General features: G+C 37.0%; 1 protein-coding gene across 3 annotated transcripts in view; it reads right to left on the bottom strand.

Annotated features, from left to right (window-relative positions):
* LOC129726571 (PRL-1 phosphatase) overlaps positions 1-17070 on the bottom strand; it is a 104094-nt gene extending 87024 nt beyond the window's left edge. For 2 of the 3 annotated variants that reach the window (XM_055683432.1, XM_055683429.1), the window contains exon 1: positions 16308-17070. The gene's annotated coding sequence lies outside the window, so the exon portion shown is untranslated. The remainder of the gene's footprint in view (positions 1-16307) is intronic. The other variant, XM_055683433.1, reaches the window with a different exon arrangement.
* Positions 17071-19685: the final 2615 nt, after the last annotated feature.

Below are 19685 nucleotides of genomic sequence, written 5' to 3'. Positions count from 1 at the left end.
CTTAACCTTCTACCCTGGAAAGTGGAAAACATCGACAAAAATTTTATTTGCATTTCTGGGATGCTTGTACCAGACAAGAGAGAGAGTTCCACTAATAACAGTATAACAGTGTGGTATTGGCAAAACGAAGACAGCCAACAGCTCAAATGATAATTTTTCCGCATAAGCCTAGGGCTTCTTTCCTCAAGCCAAACAATAATCACGTTGTCAAGATGAATGGGGTTATTTTAAGTTGGTCTGACAAGGTTAAGTACTTGGGACTAATTTATGATAAAAAACTTATTTTCAAAGAGCACATTGAGAGTATACAAGCCAAGTGCATCAAATATACGAGATGTTTATATCCTCTCATTAACAGGAATTCTAAACTTTGTTTAAAGAACAAACTTTCGATTTACAAACAAATTTTTAGACCAGCAATGCTTTATGCTGTACCGATCTGGTCAAGTTGCTGTTCAACAAGGAAGAAAACGCTGCAAAGGATTCAGAATAAAATTCTGAAAATGATTTTGAAGCGTCCTCCTTGGTTTGGTACACTCGAATTACATAGACTTACTGGTGTTGAACCATTAGAAGCTATGTCAAATAGAATTATTAACAATTTTCGACAAAAATCGTTGCAATCCTCAATTGCTACGATAAGCTCTCTTTATAGCCAATAAGTTAGCAATTAAGTTAGTTGTAAGTTTACTTCCCCTTTTCTGACAAGTAGGTTTAAATCCCTATGAATGATAAGTCCTAATTGCGAAAGCAAACAAATCCTAACAATTAAAATTACAAATTTCTAACAGTGTTGAAAAGTCACCATTTGTGATTGGACACACATACTCATTATTTACTAATATTTATCATAAATACTTAAGCTACTAACAAATCCCCTCCTTAAAAAAAAGACAGCCAACAGAAAAAATGTGTTGCGACTATACATTGCCGTATATTTTCTCATAAAGGAATGCTTTTTCTTTGCCGTCACCTTATTCCCATGTCGACGATGGCATGTGTGGTTGTATAGAACATTCGGTATGCGATACACACATCCTTCAGTACACATCCGCTCTATTGCCGAGTGCGCTGTTTATGTACTGCTGACACGAACATCTGCATAAAAAATAGCTTTTTTTCCTTTATCCTTCATCTCAATGTGGTTACCCGACTGCTAGCGTGGATAGCTATCGCGAACATACAGGAACAGAAAAAGTATTCTGAGAAGACAGTAAAATAGGCTGTACTTTTTGAATGCCTGGCTTGTATACTCCGAAATGTTGTGCCAAAAGAATTTTTGATAACTGATCACAGTCAAAAACTGCAGCTAAAAGTATGGGGTCATTTATTACAATTACAGTATTATCTTTGTTTGAAACTTAAAATGCGTTTTTCTTGAAACCAAATTTTTTTACGCTAGACATCCGATTAGGCTGATTTTTTTTTACTCTGCACATCCGAAAAATACATCACGAAAATTCATTTTTAGATAGCCTCTAAAACAAGTTTTGCGGTATTGGTCCATTTTTCCTCCACCTATACAAGAAGAGATACAGGTAAAGTATATTGTTATTGAAAAACTATGAGAGTTTAAAAATTTTGTGTACTGGTGGGGTAACCCGGTCCATCACCAGGGTGGGTAAAATATTTCCTTCAAATTAAGGTATGCCTCGATTGCATCCATCAAACGTGCACCGAAAGTCAATTGGCCGCTGTTAGACGCGAAGTGGACTGCGAAATGTCGGTTCGTGCTACCGCGGTAAAATGCGGCATCCCTATAACCACTTCGAAGAGGCGGATTGCATAAACTGAATTTTGTTTTTTTTTTCTTTTCCATTTAAAACTTCTGTCTGAAATTGATAATGGTTCAAGATTTAATCCATTGTATAATAAATAACTATTGTTGTTTCATAAAACTATTCAGTTAGATAATTTGGAAACTACCTCTGACTCTTTCGGAACCCTGTTTCGGGAGTGTGACCAGGATCATCGGAAACCCTCAAAACATCCTTCATGTGTGTTTGCGTTTCACGTTTTGTAACATGTCCGTCTTACCCACACCACCTGTCCGTTTCACCCGCACACTCAAAAAAAAAAAGAATTTTGCAATCAACTTTTTATTGTTTCAAAAAACATCAATGTTTAGGTAATCTTTTGTAGTTTTTATAATAAAATAGGTTTTTAAAAATGGGCGTTTTAGTTGATTAATTTTTGATTTTTCTTTTTTGCAGTGTTTATTCTCTTTGGAAATACAAATTCACGTTGCTTAAGACGTCATACCGATCAAACAAATCATTTGAGCTCTAAAAATAATTCATAATCATCAATACCTTCCAACATAGCAATTTTCAATAGTTTCTCAAAAATGACTCGTGTTCTTCTGCTCATTGAAACGTCTATGCCAAGTTCCTGCCAAATCAAAGATAGTCGATTAAATTGGTAGCCCGTTTTTTTGTGGAATTGCAAATCTGAACTAGTGAAGTTGCACTAAGAATGGCTATTTGGAATTAATTAACCATCTCTAATGTACAACAATTCAGTACTGTTCGCTTTGTTAAGATTGATAACGGCGCCGACGGCGTCAACGGTCGGATAGGGAAAGAAGAAAATGTTACAATCGTTGTCGTCAGATACCGAGTTTACCTCTGCATCTCTAATGACTGTAACAGAAAGAAACGTGCTTTGTCACTGAGAAAGTGACTTTTTTTATACTCTTTTCTTTCTCTCTACGCTTCAACTTAACTCTACCTTCTATTCGAGTCTCATTAGTTACTCCTGTCAAGTACCCGCAATTATCATTGCTCCTCTTTATAATTTAGCGCGAGGGAAGGGTCAAAGTGGGGAGATGGAAAAGCCCGAGAATAAACCCATGCGTATAAGTCCCTCTGACAACGAACAGTTTCTACTTAGATTCGAACTCATAACCATTTACTTGTCGAAGCGGACTCTGTAATCTTGAGGCTACAAGCTCCGCTAATTGAGCCGGTTTTTTGTATATCACATGAAAAGTGGGACGAATTCCCTCTTAAAATCTATGGACATCTAAGATGGTGGCTGCATACCGTTATCCTTACAATATTCACAGCACGGATGCACAGCACAGTATACAAGAAAGTTATAACATGTATCCTTCTTTCACTTCCCACCTTAGTTCCTATTAAAGTTCGGCTCCGCTGTAACAAGGTCACTGCAAAACAACTCTGAAAAATGTTAATAAATTATTTTAATATTATACGGTAGCGCTCAGGTGCTCGGTCTTTGCTTCCGATTTCAAAAGACACAACCAGTTATATAACTTTGCTCAGCAAAAGTTAGAACGGTTCCCACAGCGCAGCCAATGTCAACTCGGACACGGGCGGGACAATGTTTCCCGAATGGGGCTGGTGGGGGATTTGCAATAAAGACTACCCCGAGCGAAACAAATCCAACTGATGTCGAAAATTCAAGGTTCGGAATCAACTCAACTCTGCTTCAGTTTGCTCCTCGTGCTGTCGAACTCACAAGCAAAATAAAACAAAATCTATAAATCAAAACCGCAGTCCAAAAATAGCTGTCGTGGTTATTATTCGGAAGCAACAACAGAACAAAAAAAATTTTCCCGCTCACCTGATTTAAAAATTAGGTTGTTGTTGTCGTTTTCGTGCTCTACACAGATAAATTATTTCGCGAATTTAATTGTTTTAATTTGAAATTCAAACTTCGTTCTTCGTTCTTTAATATTTCATTACACAATTATAAGCATTCATTCAAACTTGGCGAGCTTGCAGCGACTTCCTTCATAATATACAAATAACAGCGAAACATCTCACAAGCAAAAGAAGTTGAGCTAACTTTCCCCGGGCACTATGGATTATGGATGACAAAGTTTTCGCGAAAACTTTACGTGATTTCCATTAACCTTTCGCGTCCTATCGCTTGCAGCAACAAGCAAAGTCAGCTACGCTCGCGACGTTTGCCCACTGCAATACGATCGGAACACGGCAAAAGGCAAACCGGCCTCATCCACGCTTCCAAGCTATAAATTGCCGAACTCGGAGTTAATTTGCAATTAGTTGGGCGAACAGTTAGCTGTGCTGAAAATATTTACTCGCGCTATCGCTGAACCATTCGCGTGGGGACTTTTTTTCGGGCAGACCGAACAAGTTTTGCGGTTTGCCGCTCACAAGAAAAACATCCGGTACTTATTCATTTCGAGAACTCAGTAAGATAATCCAAATGGCTTTGGACGTAACGTGAAACCAAATCGTGCCATAGGACTACTTACAGAGAAGCTTGGAATGTGACATGGGGACGAAAAATAAAACGGTGTATTCTAAAAATTTTCTCTTAAGTCAGTCAAAGATAGTTTTTATAAATGAATCGTTTCGACTAGCGACTAACAAAAATAAAAATGAGTTTTAATTAATTTAATGAAAATTATAAAGCCGCCTTGAGTGTACGCGATACATTTACCTGCAGCTCAAATGTGGCAGGTGTCGTGATATTCACGACAAACACGGACTTTCCGTAGCCTTTCAATAACTTGTAGATAAGATGACAAGATAACTTAAGAAAAAATCATGGCATGTAAACAAGTATTGTTCGGCTGGAAAGTCCGCTCGAACAGTGCGAATCGTCAAACGTTTCATGCGGATGGTGTCAATTAGACATTGTTGTTATAATAATGACCTCATAATCATTCGATTTTTTTTAAATAACCAATGATTTAGCACGTAATGCTATAACGAGCACAAGACTGCGTCAAGCAAAGGTAAACAAGAATTCTGCATTTTATACATAACAATACAACATATTTTCATGCTGTTTTGTTACAGTGACCATTGTTATAAAAAACTGTAACAATAAATAAATTGAATACATACTTCTGCGAAACATTTGTTCGCCTACTACTTTACATTAGAGATCTAGGTATACTCCCGTGTTCATTCCTAAGTTTTTCTTGAAAAGAAATGTACTAGTAATTTTAAAACCGTATAGTAAGTTCTTAGTGCAACTAGCAACTCTATGTTCATCCACGAGTCTCTAGACTTCCGGTCATTATGAAACAAGATTTCAAATCATTCCAACGACAGATTTGCAATGTGGTCCACTATTTTTTGCTCATAGGATACGTTCATAACCACACTGTAAAGATAGCCCGTGAATTTATATGCTCATCTCTTATGTTTAGGTTAAACTAGCATTACAAATTAATATTAAAACTTGCAAAACGACGGCTTCGTTAGAAATAAATTATTTCATGAGCTGTAAATAAATCCCACAACACCTAATTATGCCCTTCGGATGAACCCTCGCCCGAACTCTGGTAGCTATTTCCAACCTCACGGTATTGCGAAGTTCTATTCCGGGTACTACACCCGCTACCTTTCGCCTTGTCATGAATACCTCCCTAGGATAACTTGTACCGAATGCCAAACCGCCAGAAGCATGCGGAAAATGCCCGCACTCAGTGAATCTGTCTTCGTTATGTGGTTATCCGTTGAAACCTACTCGTACTATGGAACCGTGCTACAACAGCATCCCTCCCACACGTCAATCGTTTCGCTTAACTTGTTCCAGACAACGCCCACCTTCGCAGCAAACGACTGTTGGTAGGTAGGTACTACAGCTGCAGTTAGTTTTTTCTCCTTTGTGTTTTTTTTCTCCGCGGTGTTATAGTGCTTTGAAACAAGCATCCTCCGACATGACGACCTGTTGTTGTTGCTGCTGCTGGTGGTGGTGGTGGGCCCTGTGCGCCATTAAATTTCAATTTACCGTCCAGATCACCGCTTGTTCCGTTTAGAGTCCGTTTAGTTTCTGTGTAACTTTGTTTGCAATTTCACGACACACATAAACCGTTTTTAAAAGAATGACTCAGGGAGAAAACGGCAAAAGCTATTCTATACGATATTGGGGTTGGAAGAACCAATACCTCAAAACTACAATCCGTGGGAAAGATTGTCCCAAAAGCGTAACCGAAATCAACAAAAGATTAAAGGCCAAGGCAAGGAGTGGAAGAAACCATAATAAATTTTGCAAAATAATACTACAGCTTCGAGCACACCCTGTTTCTATGATACATAGAACAATGCGCATGGGAAAAGAATTTTAAACGAAGTCGCACAGTGAGGTATCCGCGTATAACATAATGATCAAAACTAAAAAAAAGACTACATAATCGATCTCACAACAACTTCGATTTGTTGATTCATATAAAAAAAAACTTGCAAAACGCGTCAACCAATTGACGCTTTAATGCACTTTTTATGAATCACTGAAATTTCATCCCATAGTGCTTGATTTTTAGTGGATAGTAATAAATTTTCCTCTGAGTCTCAATGTAACTTACAGAACTCACCAACAGGAGTGTTGCAAAAAGCGAGCGGTACCCGAAGCGGTTTTGGGAAGTGTTTAACAGCAACGTGGTTCGCTCTAAAAAAATTTTCTGTTACATTTTAGTTGGTGCCAGCACTGGCTACCCGTTCGAAACGTATCGTTGACATTTCCAGAACAGCGGAAATTACTAATAGAGTAATATAATTACGTAACGAATTTATTTTCAATCTCATTCGGCTTCGACTTGATTGATTTGAGTGCCAAAGTGCCCGTTCTATTGTTGGATAGAAACGGTCAGTTGAACAAATCCACAAAAAATGTTCCAGTTTTAAATTTGTTTTTTTTTTAATTGTCATTTTTGATTTGGCTGAAACTTTGCATCATTGATGTTTTTATGGGCAAAATATGCCATTTTGTGCTACTGGTTTTTGACATAGAATTTCGTCTCACTGCAACATATATAGGGGTACGAATTGAAAAAAAAAATCTTTTTGAACGTGTTCAGCCTTATTGAAATCAAGTTATACTGTCGCAAAAAATCGAAAAATGTGACGGACGTCATCTTTTCCGATAGGAGATGTTGTCTACAAGTATCTTAAAAGCAACGCATAAAACACTCATTACCGGGGACTCCTAGGCCAAGTTAAGGGGTAATATCCATCAAATGCTCAAAAAACAAGGCTTTCTTATAAATTTTTCTTAAGGACATTTGAGATGTAAGGTGTATAAATAATATATCGTTGGATTAAGCAACTCTTGTAGAATAGGAAAAAAAAATTATTGCTACTTATTTTACAAAATGGCGGCTGTGCAGCAATTGCCGTAAACCGCTTTTTTTTTAAGTTCTTCCGCGGCGAGCAGTAGAAGTCGTGCTCAACTCCACCTATAACCAACACAAAAAAATTTTCATTACAGTAACTGTTCGCTAACTGGGTGCTGTATAACTGGGCTGCTTTTTAACTGGGCGTTCGCTAACTGGGCTATAGCCCAGTTAAAAAGCAGATGAACGTCAAAAATCAGCGTTTGGCATGTTGCTGTCAAAACGAGATAGGGGCACATGAATAGTAAATTGAGATTGATTTTTTCAGTTCAATGGATTCTGGTTGTCGTTACACATGCGATCCATTACATATTCATCTATTTGTTTCCAGGTCAAATAAATGTTTTATGAAAACAACATGTTTCCAGGCAACGGTTAGTGCAAATAAAGCACACGCAAGGCTAACAATTTATTTTTTCTCATTATCTGTTCATCAATCAGGATTTTTAGTGTATTTGTTCAAAACATTTTACAATTTTCGCTGAGAGTTTTGCCTAGCGCCATTACATCGAAATCCCCCTCGATATTTGACGACATTTGAAATGTCAGCCCAGTTAGTGAGCGACATTCGTTAACTGGGCTAGGCCCTCAGCCCAGTTAGCGAACGAACAGTGTATCTACATAAGTATCGCTAGTGAAGTACACATGATTATATTTTTAGAATTTTTCTTCGCAAAATGGCAACGGTTTTGGAAAAAATTGCTTTTCAACAAAAAAAATCAACTTTAATTGTTTATAATTTTTGTTGTTGTTAATCAATTGCTAAAATTGTGTGTACTTCACTAGATAATCTAATGCAGAAGCTACAGTTCAAATTTCAAGTCAATCGGATGTAAAGTTTTTCAGTTCCACTGCTCGCTGATTTTAAAAACATGGTTCTGAGAAAAACGCGTTTAAAGTTTCAAAATGCTATAAATATTAAGAATCGCAATAATAAAGCCACTAATAATTTTTTAACCTTCAGCAGTCCCTGTGCCGTAAAGTTGTCCTTCCTGAACTTTATCTTCCTCTTCTCCTTTTTTTATCTGATCTAAGGTTGCGCCTACTAGAGATGGTCGGGTTTCGGGTTTGAAAACCCGAAACCCGAGCTCGACCCGTACCCGACGGATTCGGGTCGGGTTCGGGTTTGAAAATTTTTGAAAGTGTCGGGTTTTGTGCAAAAAATACGGCTCGGGTTCCGGTTTGAAAATGTCGGGTTCGGGTTTGGGTATGAAAATCTGAAACCCGACTAAAGAATCTATGAAATCTCGGGTTCGGGTTTCACAATTTCGGGTTCGGGTTTCGAAGAAATAAAATTTTCGGGTTCGGGTCGAGTTCGGGTTTGAACGAAAAAAAAAGTTTCGGGTTCGGGTCGGGCTCGGGTTTCGACCGAAAAAAAAAATCGGGTACGGGTTTGAAAAACATCAAACCCGACCATCTCTAGCGCCTACCCTGTTTCGCGGTATCAGACATGCGACGCTCAGTGACTTTGACACGGTTGGCGTCCGATCCCCGCAAAACTTAAACTTGTCACTCATATTTCAGTACTTTTGAGTATAACTCACAGTTAAAAAGTATTAAAAAAACTGAAACAAAGAACGTACACAACGAGAACGGCTGATTGACTGAACAAAAAGAAATTGTGAGTAGACACGTGCTATAGAAACGCTGTAACGGTCTAAACTTAATACAGCGACCTCTATACTTCAACTTTGAAACACGATATCGATCATAGGTAACTTCTACTTGTTTACAAAGCCTAGAAATTAAAAAAAAAACGAGCATCGTCTAAATAAACGAAAAATGTTATTTTGGAGCATAAAAGTTGTTCGGTAAAAATTGATTTAAACGAATTTTGAGTTTAGATCAGTACTTGGGCGATGTAGATTTTGATTCTAAGATAGTTTTAACATGATTTAAGCCAATAAAAAAAATAAAAAGAAAAAAAAAATTTGGTGGATTACCCCTTAAGTTCGTAGGAACCGTTCTTACCTCAATCATATAAGAATCAATATATAAGAGAATTATGTTGCACATATCTTGCAAAACAAACTTCATTTTAATCAGGCCAATCAGGTTTTCATAACACTCCCCCTAAACTCTTACATAATTTGTGGATGACCCTTTAGCTTCCAAGAAGATGAAGAAAACCAAAAACTGATATATGCACTGTAAAAAATGAGACGGTATATTTCATCAGCCGGGGTGAGATTGTGCCATCCAGCCAGTGACTTATCAGCCATCTTTTCCAAGTCATAAGACTAGTCTTTCTTGGTAGAAAATTTATTCATAAAATTTTGGTCTTGTGATCGCCATCTCACCGTGATCTAATCCTGGCTTAGGGTACTAAACTATTGTAATATTCAGTGAACTTCCCGGTTTTTTCCCGGTTCCAAACAATTTCAGGTTTTTCCAGTTGGGTGGCCACCCTGTTATTAAAAGTTTTCTTCTATTGAAAATTGTCAAGCCTTGTTGAAACGTCGATTTCCTCGGATTGGACGCTTTCCCTAACACGGTTTAGAGAATGTTATTTCTTACATTCATTCAAACATTTTAAAACTCTTTCTGGTAGCAAACTTTGTCAGGTTTCTGAAACTAAAAAAATTGCTCTGTATACCACCACTTAAAGTTAGAGCCATTTTATGAAAAAGTATCACAGAAACTTAAAAGTTGGATAGCTCCGAGTTGATCAACGTAAAGGATTTTATTTCATCAAAAATGGCCCTTCATCAGCCCCTGAAATACTCCCAACAAGGAATCAATCACCCTGTATAAGAGCCTATTTCTTCTCAAACCAATCAGTTGACTAGTGGGTGGCCCCTAGGACGGTCCTAACTAAGTAGCAGCGGGTAGCCCGAGGTATTGCAGCAAACACAAAGGGCACGTGCTCCATACAACATGGAGCTTACTTCTTTCTCTGTTTTCTGTGTACTTTCCCATAGTCATTTCTAGCTGAACAGAAGAAACATTCTAGGTACTTATTTTTCGGAGTTTTTAAAATATTTCAAGCACAGTTTTTAACCTCGAATAGCGATAATTTTCCACCTTTCCTGGTTCTGTAATGATGGCCGTTCCAGGCAATTTTCAGTTTTTTTAGAAACCAATTTTTGCATTTCTTAGACAAATTATTAAAAACTTTCTGGTATTCAAACGCTTCTTAGACTCAGTTTTGGAATTTAATTTTGTATTGATTTTGTTAATCTCTTGCAGGCTTTAACAAAATTGCTACTTTAAAACAATTTTCGCCTCTCCGGTCTCAATAAGAAACTTGTTTTGTATTTTCTGCCGTCACGACCTTAATTTGAGAATCTTCAACAAAACTTTATTTACACTAGTTTGAATTTATCGCTTTTCTAATATAATTCAAATTTTTTTGGCCTTAAAAAGCTCCAAGCACCGTTTTGGCTATTTCAGACTACAAATTAAAATCTGTTTTAAGACGATTCTGCCCTTTGAAACATTTTTATCGAAAAACTTCAATTAAATTTGATCGTATTTTTCATCTTTTTCTAGTCTCTGTGAACGTTTCACGGCAATTATTAATTCTGAAAAATTGTGTGCCAGTCATTAAGAATATTTTTCCTGTTTCTTGTTAAATTTAGCTGTAGAGGATCTCATAGTGTTGTATCGTTTTCTAATTTTTTTCTATTTTAAAGATTTATGGTCTCAAGATTTTTCGAGGATCTGTTTAAGCTCAGTTTGAGATTGCCTTAGTTATAACAGGAGGGTTAATTTGATGCTATCATTATCCTTAAATTGATTTAGGTTTTAGGTTTTTTATTTGTCGTGAATATTTTTCGCAATGACCCTCGACCAATGTCGTTTTGAATTTTAAGCATTAGTCAAGCAATTTCAAATATAACTTAAAGTCAGGCTTCGCATTCTCAAGCCTTCAGAATATCATTTCAGAAATTTTCAAATTTTTAAATGGCCTTTGTAAACGTTTCTCTAAGATTATTTGCGATTTCAATCCTAAGTTACGATTTTTTTCACTTTCCCCAATTTTCCCGTTGGTCTAGTTCTGCCAAGGTTGTGTCAATTACCGACGCATCCAAATTCCAAACCAACGAGTAGTTGATAAACAAACCGGAGCTAACAGGCTTTAAGTCGTCAAGCAACGTAAGGCGTGATTCATAACAAAATTTCCCCTCAGAAAATTTCCCGGTGTCGACTAGAATTGAATCTTGACCAGTTTGGGTTGGTTGTGAGTGGATCACGCCACCCCACAACTACCGACTGCTATGTCGGCGATGGGATTCGAATGCTGGTCCCAGCTTGGTTGGCAGAGAAGTTCCCTACTACGCTAGGCCAACGCCTTTAATACAATTTTAAGTTTTTTAAAGTGTAGTTTTTATCCTTGATTTTTTTTTTAAGAATATTTTCACTGGTTATTCAAGCAAACGACACTTTTATATTTGGACCTGACATGCATTGTTCCCAACATATTCTTGCTAATAGACAGTTCAACTAAACTTAGTGCACTTAAGTCGCTTTTTACGCGGGGGATACGGACCGCGTAACAAAACCGCGTAAATTCCGGAATCTGCGTAAAAAACGCGTAAACTCCGGAATCAGCGTAAAAAAGCCACGTAAATTCCGAAATCCGCGTAGAAAAAACCGCGTAAATTGCGGAATCCGCGTAGAAAAAACCGCTCGTTTTATTTTTTTTTTTTCAATTGAGCTTTTTCCTACAATTTTCCAGTGTTCTTCAAAGTTGTTTGTTTCAATAAAACACCACCAAGGAAGCTTTATTTTTATCTCTAGAAACAAAGTTTCTTTAGTTATTGAAGGTTTATACTAAACAAACAATACAACAATAAATAACAGTAAACGTGGTTAACAACCTATTCAGGGCACAGTTTCGGCTGTATGGGTTATCGATGAACCATATGGATTATCATCATTTTATGGTTCCTGTTTATTGAGGAAGTAAGGTGCTTTATGTGCCAAACGAGATTTCATTCTTGTGAATAATTTCAACAGAGTCCCCAATTGTTATTCGACGATTTTCTAAAACCAGTTCCTTTAGTATCATTACATGTCGTTCATCTGTTGACGTTGAAGGTCGTCCGGGTTGCATCAAATCTTTAATGCGTTCCCTGTATTGAAGTCTATATATCACTTTTTAACGTTTCTTGACATTAAAGCCGCATCGCCGAAGGCATTCTGCAACATCCGGATCATTTCCGCAAACAAAATTTAATGGAAACATTCAGTGTCGGCGTCGTACAAAACTAATTTTGATCTAATAATACTTCTATTTCTGAATATAAAGGCAGGGAAAACGCTCATTTCAAGATGGCTTGACAAAGTTTTTTTTTTTTTAATTCTTTTAGCACCAATATTTAGTGGTTAATTTGTGGTTTCGAAATTCAATTTGTGGCAATTTGTGGTTGAGTAATTCCTGAGAAATTTTCAGAAAACTGAGTCAAGGCATCTCTGGAAATGATTTCGCTTCAAATGAATCGGACATCGATGATATATACATCAATCGAAAGCTCTTAATTTGTGGTTCACGAAAATGTAGTTTTTGTAGGCATACTTCATAATAAAATAATTAAAAAACTATTATTTAAATTTTTGAACATTGTTTACCTCTTGTTGTCAACACCGACCGTACGCGGCGCTGGTAGACCATCAAGAGCTAAGAGATCTAGAGCATATCGAAAACCGGTAAATCTTTGTTTGAATTCTATCATCTACCTGCGCCATCTGCACGTAACATTTCCGATTCATCATTTTCGTGCAGTGCGTATTGTTTGAGTAACATAAAACAGATGATTTTTTCTCAGAAAGCTTTCGTGTAGCGATGAGTATGGTGAAACTAGAGATACTCAGAGGGAGAGATATGCGGTGAGCCAAACGAACCGTCAAAATTGGAGCCAAACGAACAAGAAAGGTAACACCACATTGAGAGGTATTGCAATCAGGTACAAAAAAGAACGTGTTTTCTATACGATTTTTTGTTCTATTGCCAATGAATGAATTAAGAATGCTGTGAGTGATTTTTACCCGGAGTTCGACAAACCTTGTGTGTAGGTAACAAAATAAGTGAAGGTGTATAAAAATAAACATAAACATAAAATATATCACCTTAATAGTTTTTGCGAAGCACTTCACTATTCTTAAGGACTTTCACCGTCACCACCGATTATACAAGTCGAATGTTAGTCAACATTGCGCTTTGAGAAGAGATCTGGCACCTCTGACATATGAAACCCAGTTGCCGAATTGGCGATTTTTTTCACCGCGAATCTCTTCCTCTGAGTATTCTAGGTGAAACAGTATGTAAACAGCAGGGATACTATATGTGCAGATTTGCTGCGAAATGCAAATGTTGATCAATTAGCAGATATTTGTAGTTGACAAGCCTACGTGTGTTTTACGTAAATTTTCTCAAAATAAGTGAAGTTTTACGTAGACATGCGAGCGTATTTTTCTCGATCTTCGGTCGAATCATTTCCGGAAATGTAGTTTTGCCGTTTACCGATTGTTTGAAAAAAAAAAACCTAAATTAATACACCTAGAGGTGTGATCTGCTCTTTCTCATACAAAATCTTTTATATGTTAAAATCTATTAGCACATACGTTTTAACTCTTGGAATAAATTACAGCCTGATAATAATAAAGAACAATTTTTTGTTTCGATAAATATAATAATATTTTGGTAACCAACTACGCAACTGTATTCGACTGTTGGGTATTTTAGAAACCGGAATGATGCCTGAAGGTCGGGAATGGGCTTTAGAACTGTAAGGAACGGTTGAAACGCATGGTAAATGCCCAAAGGTGTGAGACCTGACTAGAATTAAAATTCGATATTTTCTCGTCTCAGGAATATGCTACTACAACTACCCCCTGAATAATAAAACAAAAAAACTTTCAACGGCAGCGACAGCTGTATGTCGTATACAGTAAGGTCGCTTTTTACGCGGTTTTTTACGCGGGTTGCTTTCCTCCATTACTCAAAAACGGTACAAGATATCGACCTCATTTCAATCACGTTTTCCGTTTTAGGCCACGAGTGATCATATATCAGTTTTTAAAAAAAATCACAATTTTTGGTGTAAATATTCAAAATCAAAAATATTGAATTTTGGTCTCTAGATTGGCCACTATCAGATTCAAACGAGGTTTTAACGTTTTAGGACGGTTTTCTTTGTTATATTTGCAACTCAAAAAAGTCGTTTTTTACGCGGGCCCATACAAATTTGGAACGCATCCCGCGTAAAAAACGACCTTAGTGTATATGAACGACTGTCGATATGTTCTAGATAACCCACTAGCACTAACATCGGCAGGTGCCAGTACTATGCTCATCCATCCGCGTACGGTCGGTGTTGACAACAAGAGGTAAACAATGTTCAAAAATTTAAATAATAGTTCTTTAATTATTTTAATATGAAGTATGCCTACAAAAACTACATTTTCGTGAACCACAAATTAAGAGCTTTCGATTGATGTATATATCATCGTTGTCCGATTCATTTGAAGCAAAATCATTTTCAGAGATGGCTTGACTCAGTTTTCTGGAAATTTCTCAGAAATTACTCAACCACAAATTACCACAAACTGGATTTCGAAACCACAAATTAACCACTAAATATTGGTGCTAAAAGAATTGAAAAAAATACTTTGTCAAGCCATCTTGAAATGAGCGGGAAAACGGTTTATTATTTTCAAATTTCTGTCGAATTTTGAAATAAAATCTAATTACACACCCATTTTACATCTTTAGTAGCAGAAATTATCGGCACAGGGCCGCGGTTTCTTTTAGTACTGCACATATACATCATAAAAACATAAAATCTCAATCCTTAAAACATCCTTGGTTTTTGCTGACGAAATAGAGTTAACACCGACAAGTCCAACCACCAACGATCTAAAAACGGAGTAGAGTTCATTATTACCGAATGGAACCACGTTCCTAGACGTAATCAAATTTGAATACGGCTGCCAAATTGGATTGGGAATTTCCATGTTTAACTTGACCTTATCATGATGAATGAAATAAAATATAAATAAACATATTGGCCAATCTGAAACGTAATTGATTTGATTGTTCTACGTTATACTTTTCGATTTAAGTTTTTGTATAGTAGTGTATGAAATTGAAAAAACAACGTGGAGACGCTGACGATAAATTAATACCTTTCCGTTATCACCTCTAGACTTTCCATCGAATAATAAAAAAACTAATTAGACTGTACAAACATAACCACTTGGCGGTGTTCTAGCTAAATTTGCAACGGTATGACACGAGCGAAAACAATCGACAATCTTATCAATTTTTGGTGCATACCGATAGCACTTTGCGCTTAGAAACAGCAGATAGCAGTAGTGCTGGGAAATAGCAACAACAACAACAACAACAACAACAACAGTAAAAAAAGGAAATCGCGTCATCCACTCACTAACACTAGCAGCCTCTCTCACGCTCGCACACATTGCTGCAATCGATATTTTACCGCCGATTGCAACAACTCACGACCCACCGTGCTGCTCCCACTATATTAGAAATATGCCATTAGAATGATCAACAACTGAAGTCGCTCAGCAATTTAAGCTTTTTTTAAGCAGACTTTAATATAACAACCTCAAAAGAGAATTTTTGACACCGAGATATTCGCAAATCAACAACATTATGAGCTATAAGTTGAAATACATTTCCACATAACGTACAGAACCAAGTGTTAAAAACTGAAATACAATTACTTTAAAACATACTGTACAATTTTGAAGGTAGATTTTCTGGAAAAGCCATCTGTCAAAACTTAAAAACATGCACAACGTCGTTTTCTGTTGCACCGGTCTAATGTGCCATGTCGATGCCAGACGGGGTCGGTCGGTCTGTCGGTGTAGTAGTCTGCGTATCACAGCCCGTGTGAACTCATCGACAAACGATGATATAGGCAAAGAAGCAACTCGATAAAGAAGAAAAGTCTAGGACTCATTTTTTGTCAGCCTGTACTCTACCCTACCTAAACGATGATGGAATGCTTCCTAACTTGCAAGGTTCCAATACGATTTACGGTGATTCCCTCTAGAAGCGAATGAATGAATCTTCTTTCCCTCTAAACGGTGCAGATGCATACGTAGAATTCGGAGAATATTTCCAAAATTATTCGATCTAGATTTATTGACCATATCACATTGGACATAGATAGAACGATGTATGATATACTTAATGCTACTGAATTGGACTACTTACCAGAATAGCCATACACATTGAATTGAGCGTTGAAACGGGTTGGGGCTGTGTTACGTGAATGACGTTCAGATTTAGAACACTTATTTAGGCCTCAGTTCACCGAAAAAGTATTTCTGTCGCTTTGAGGCTGTCTGGCTACAGTTGTATGAATTTTCGTAACGTTAACAATGCTTTTTCCACTGAAAAAGCTACGGATGGCTTAACCAAACTTTTCTTTCTCTTGATTTCACTTGCTAAAAGAGCACCTTTTACACCAACACTTTCACCACAAAAAGACTGTATGGCAGACACACTAGGGAATCACTGAATGCTTCCACGTTTGGAAAAAGAACCCTTTTTCTCTAAGGTTTTATATTTTTTTATCAAAATAACCCGCGATTTAGAATTTTCTTTATTTTATATTTCTTGCTTATGTACCGTAAAGCCTAGAAACAATTAGGCCAAGGGGCTTTGCTACACACTTGCTCAGACTATTGCAGGCAGACAGAATACCACTTGTCTGGAGGAAAATCGCACTTTTCAGACCGAAACTTGCATCTGCTTCTTTACACCGCAGGAAAAATAGCGAAAACGCACTGTGGCAGGCTGGAATTTTTGGCCAATAGACTGCTGAATGAGAGCACAAAGGCTATTTCTTCTTTCTCTAGCTTGGATTCAATAGTAGCACACACAATATTCACACACTTCCGTGTCGCGCAACTGGACTGCTGAAAGGAAAGCTGAACCACTCGGTTTGAAAGTTGTCTCAAAACTGTCGATGACGGGCAGCATAAATGTTAGTGCGAGGAAAATCGACCAACACCACGACGCAACGACAGAAGCCACTCAGCGACTGCACGCACACCACCACGCACAATCAGGGACGGCAGGGCAGGAACAAAGCAGAAAAAGGATACACCGAATTTATGACTGAATATTGACAGCTGCTCACGGTACAGCGTTGGCAGCATTATTTATTAGACGTTTCTTCAAAACGAAGTTAAACATTAAAACGAACCAGAAGCCACCCTTTGGATTTATTCCAATGTTATAAGTCACGAAAATGTAAATCACCTACTACAAGCAAGATTGATATGCTTAAAACCCGTTGCTGTTTTACTAAATTTTACCTTGTATTCCAAACTTTGCTTAAATTATATTATTAACTTGGGAATTAAAAACAGTATGCCAACCCGGCATGCTTACGGAACATCATCATCATCAATGTGCTTTTCTATCAGCATACTTTTATGCTGCATGGGTATACAACGTAAACAAGAATGTGAATAAGCGTACCTAGTGGTGTTCAATCTTTCAAAACCTTCATTGTATCAGTTAGCGGCATCGAATTTTTTGGAACATCTATTTATACGAATATTCACAATAACTATCTGGTATTTAAATCGAAGATGTTATAAGTCTGTGACTCTCCCGTGTGTGGTGTTCCGAAAAAAAAGTGAAAAACTTTCTGAAGGACCAGGAGAGATTCTCTCTCCTCTCTCCTCTAGTTTCCTTAATTACGTCGTCATTATAAATATTTTTTAAGTTTACTTCCCCTTAATCAAGAGATTGTAATATTGTCTTGCTCACTATGCATTGAGTGTTATGAAATATGGAAAATATAATATAGTTATTTCACAGACTAACAGACATAACACGTCGAACAAATTTTCAATAAAATCATCGTTCGAATGATTCCAGTACTTTACGTTGGTAATACTAGCACCATCTGCTGTCGTGTTCGCGCTGCGTCGTGTATTTCGACATCAGCGCCAGTGTTACTGCATGTATCAAATGGGGAACTACAAAATATGTATGAGATTGCATGACAGCGCCCCAGACGACGTTTTCGCGCGATGACTGTTATTAGATTGAAAATTTGAAATGAACGTTTTTTGCGGCAATGGAGCTAGGTTCCAGTGTTACGTCTGTTAGTCTGTGGTTATTTATAAAAGAGAAAGTAAACAAAGAGAGTCTCTCAATGTTAGATAGGTCCTTTTGAGAAATTACGCGAGATTTGACAAAAAAGGTTATCACTTAAAACGTTGCGCAATAAACTGTTATGCGAAAATATTCATTTTAAAGTGATTAATCTGAAATAGTGTCTCTTTTGGAATCTGCCAGTTGCTGCCATGAAAATAAAATTAAATTATAAATGATTGAAAGAAAACATGGTAGTGATCAATCCCTAAATTTAAGCATAAGTCAAATCTTGCCATTGGATTCTAGGAGCTGGATCAGTTTTTATGTATCATTTAAAAAAGATGCGTTTTCTGTGCAAAACGTGACTTTTACAAAGTATTTATCATTGTTCTACGAGTTTTGAGTGAAAAATAAAAAACTATCCGAAATGTGTTGATGGCAGTTCGCCCATGTACGGTATATGGGCGAACTGGCATTTAACACAACGATAAACATTTTCGAAAAGTCACTCAGAACATTATACTCTCAGCTGATACATAAAAATCAGTAAACCGTGTAAAACTTTAGGACCCAATTATTGAACAGAATTTGATAACGGCAACATAAACATAATGCAATTATCAAACTACTATTGTTTTTTTTTGTCCCGTGCATGAAAATGTAACCTAGAAAAAATTAAATAATCTTGGAGCTGTGAATGAATTTGATCCAGTGACATCGAAGGCTGTGTATAGTATTTTTCTCATTTGGGCTTGCTTCATCAATGTACACGAAATTAACTTTTCTGTCCCTATATATTCTGTCTCGGTCAAACTGTTTTACCATGCTGTACACATAATGAAAACTACTACAAAAGGTGTTATAAATACGAACGTGACAATGATGGGTCAAAACAAAAACCACTAACAACCGTCAACCCAACGCTCTGTTACGCAGTCACTTTTCATACAAGGTTAGTGTTGCAATCAGCATATTTTGTTAGATGAGCTGCAATTACACTTACAATTCTAAAATGTGGTAGTCAAACTCAATAATACGAGTGATGCATAAGCCCAAAACCGTATAATAAATCCCTGTAATGTTTCAAACTTTTGTTGTACATTCCAGTTCATAAAAATAATCATGTGAAATTGAATCAATTACCTCTGGTTGCCAGAACTGTTTTAATTAAAAGTATTGCCTAACTCTTTGCGCGACTTGCTGTAACACTGTTTTGTTTAACATTATTGTTAAAATAATTTTGGGTATACATCCGGCATTACTGTATTATTTTTCTCCGTGCAGAGTAACTCACTCCTTTACTCACTATTTGTTATCCGACACATGTGTGAGTGTGGTATGAGTGGGATTGACCCATACCTACCTACAGCCAGGAAATCCTGTGGAGATGGAAAACCCTAAGAGAAGAGTGGCCAAGATGTTACCCGGTTTGCTCCAGGTTTTTTGCTCCAAATGTGATTGGCTGATTTTGACAGC

Source organism: Wyeomyia smithii, chromosome 3, assembly GCF_029784165.1.
Source record: "Wyeomyia smithii strain HCP4-BCI-WySm-NY-G18 chromosome 3, ASM2978416v1, whole genome shotgun sequence".
Taxonomy (NCBI): Eukaryota; Metazoa; Arthropoda; class Insecta; order Diptera; family Culicidae; genus Wyeomyia; species Wyeomyia smithii.
The sequence above is the reverse complement of the archived record's forward strand: the minus strand, read 5'-3'. Positions and strand labels throughout refer to the sequence as shown.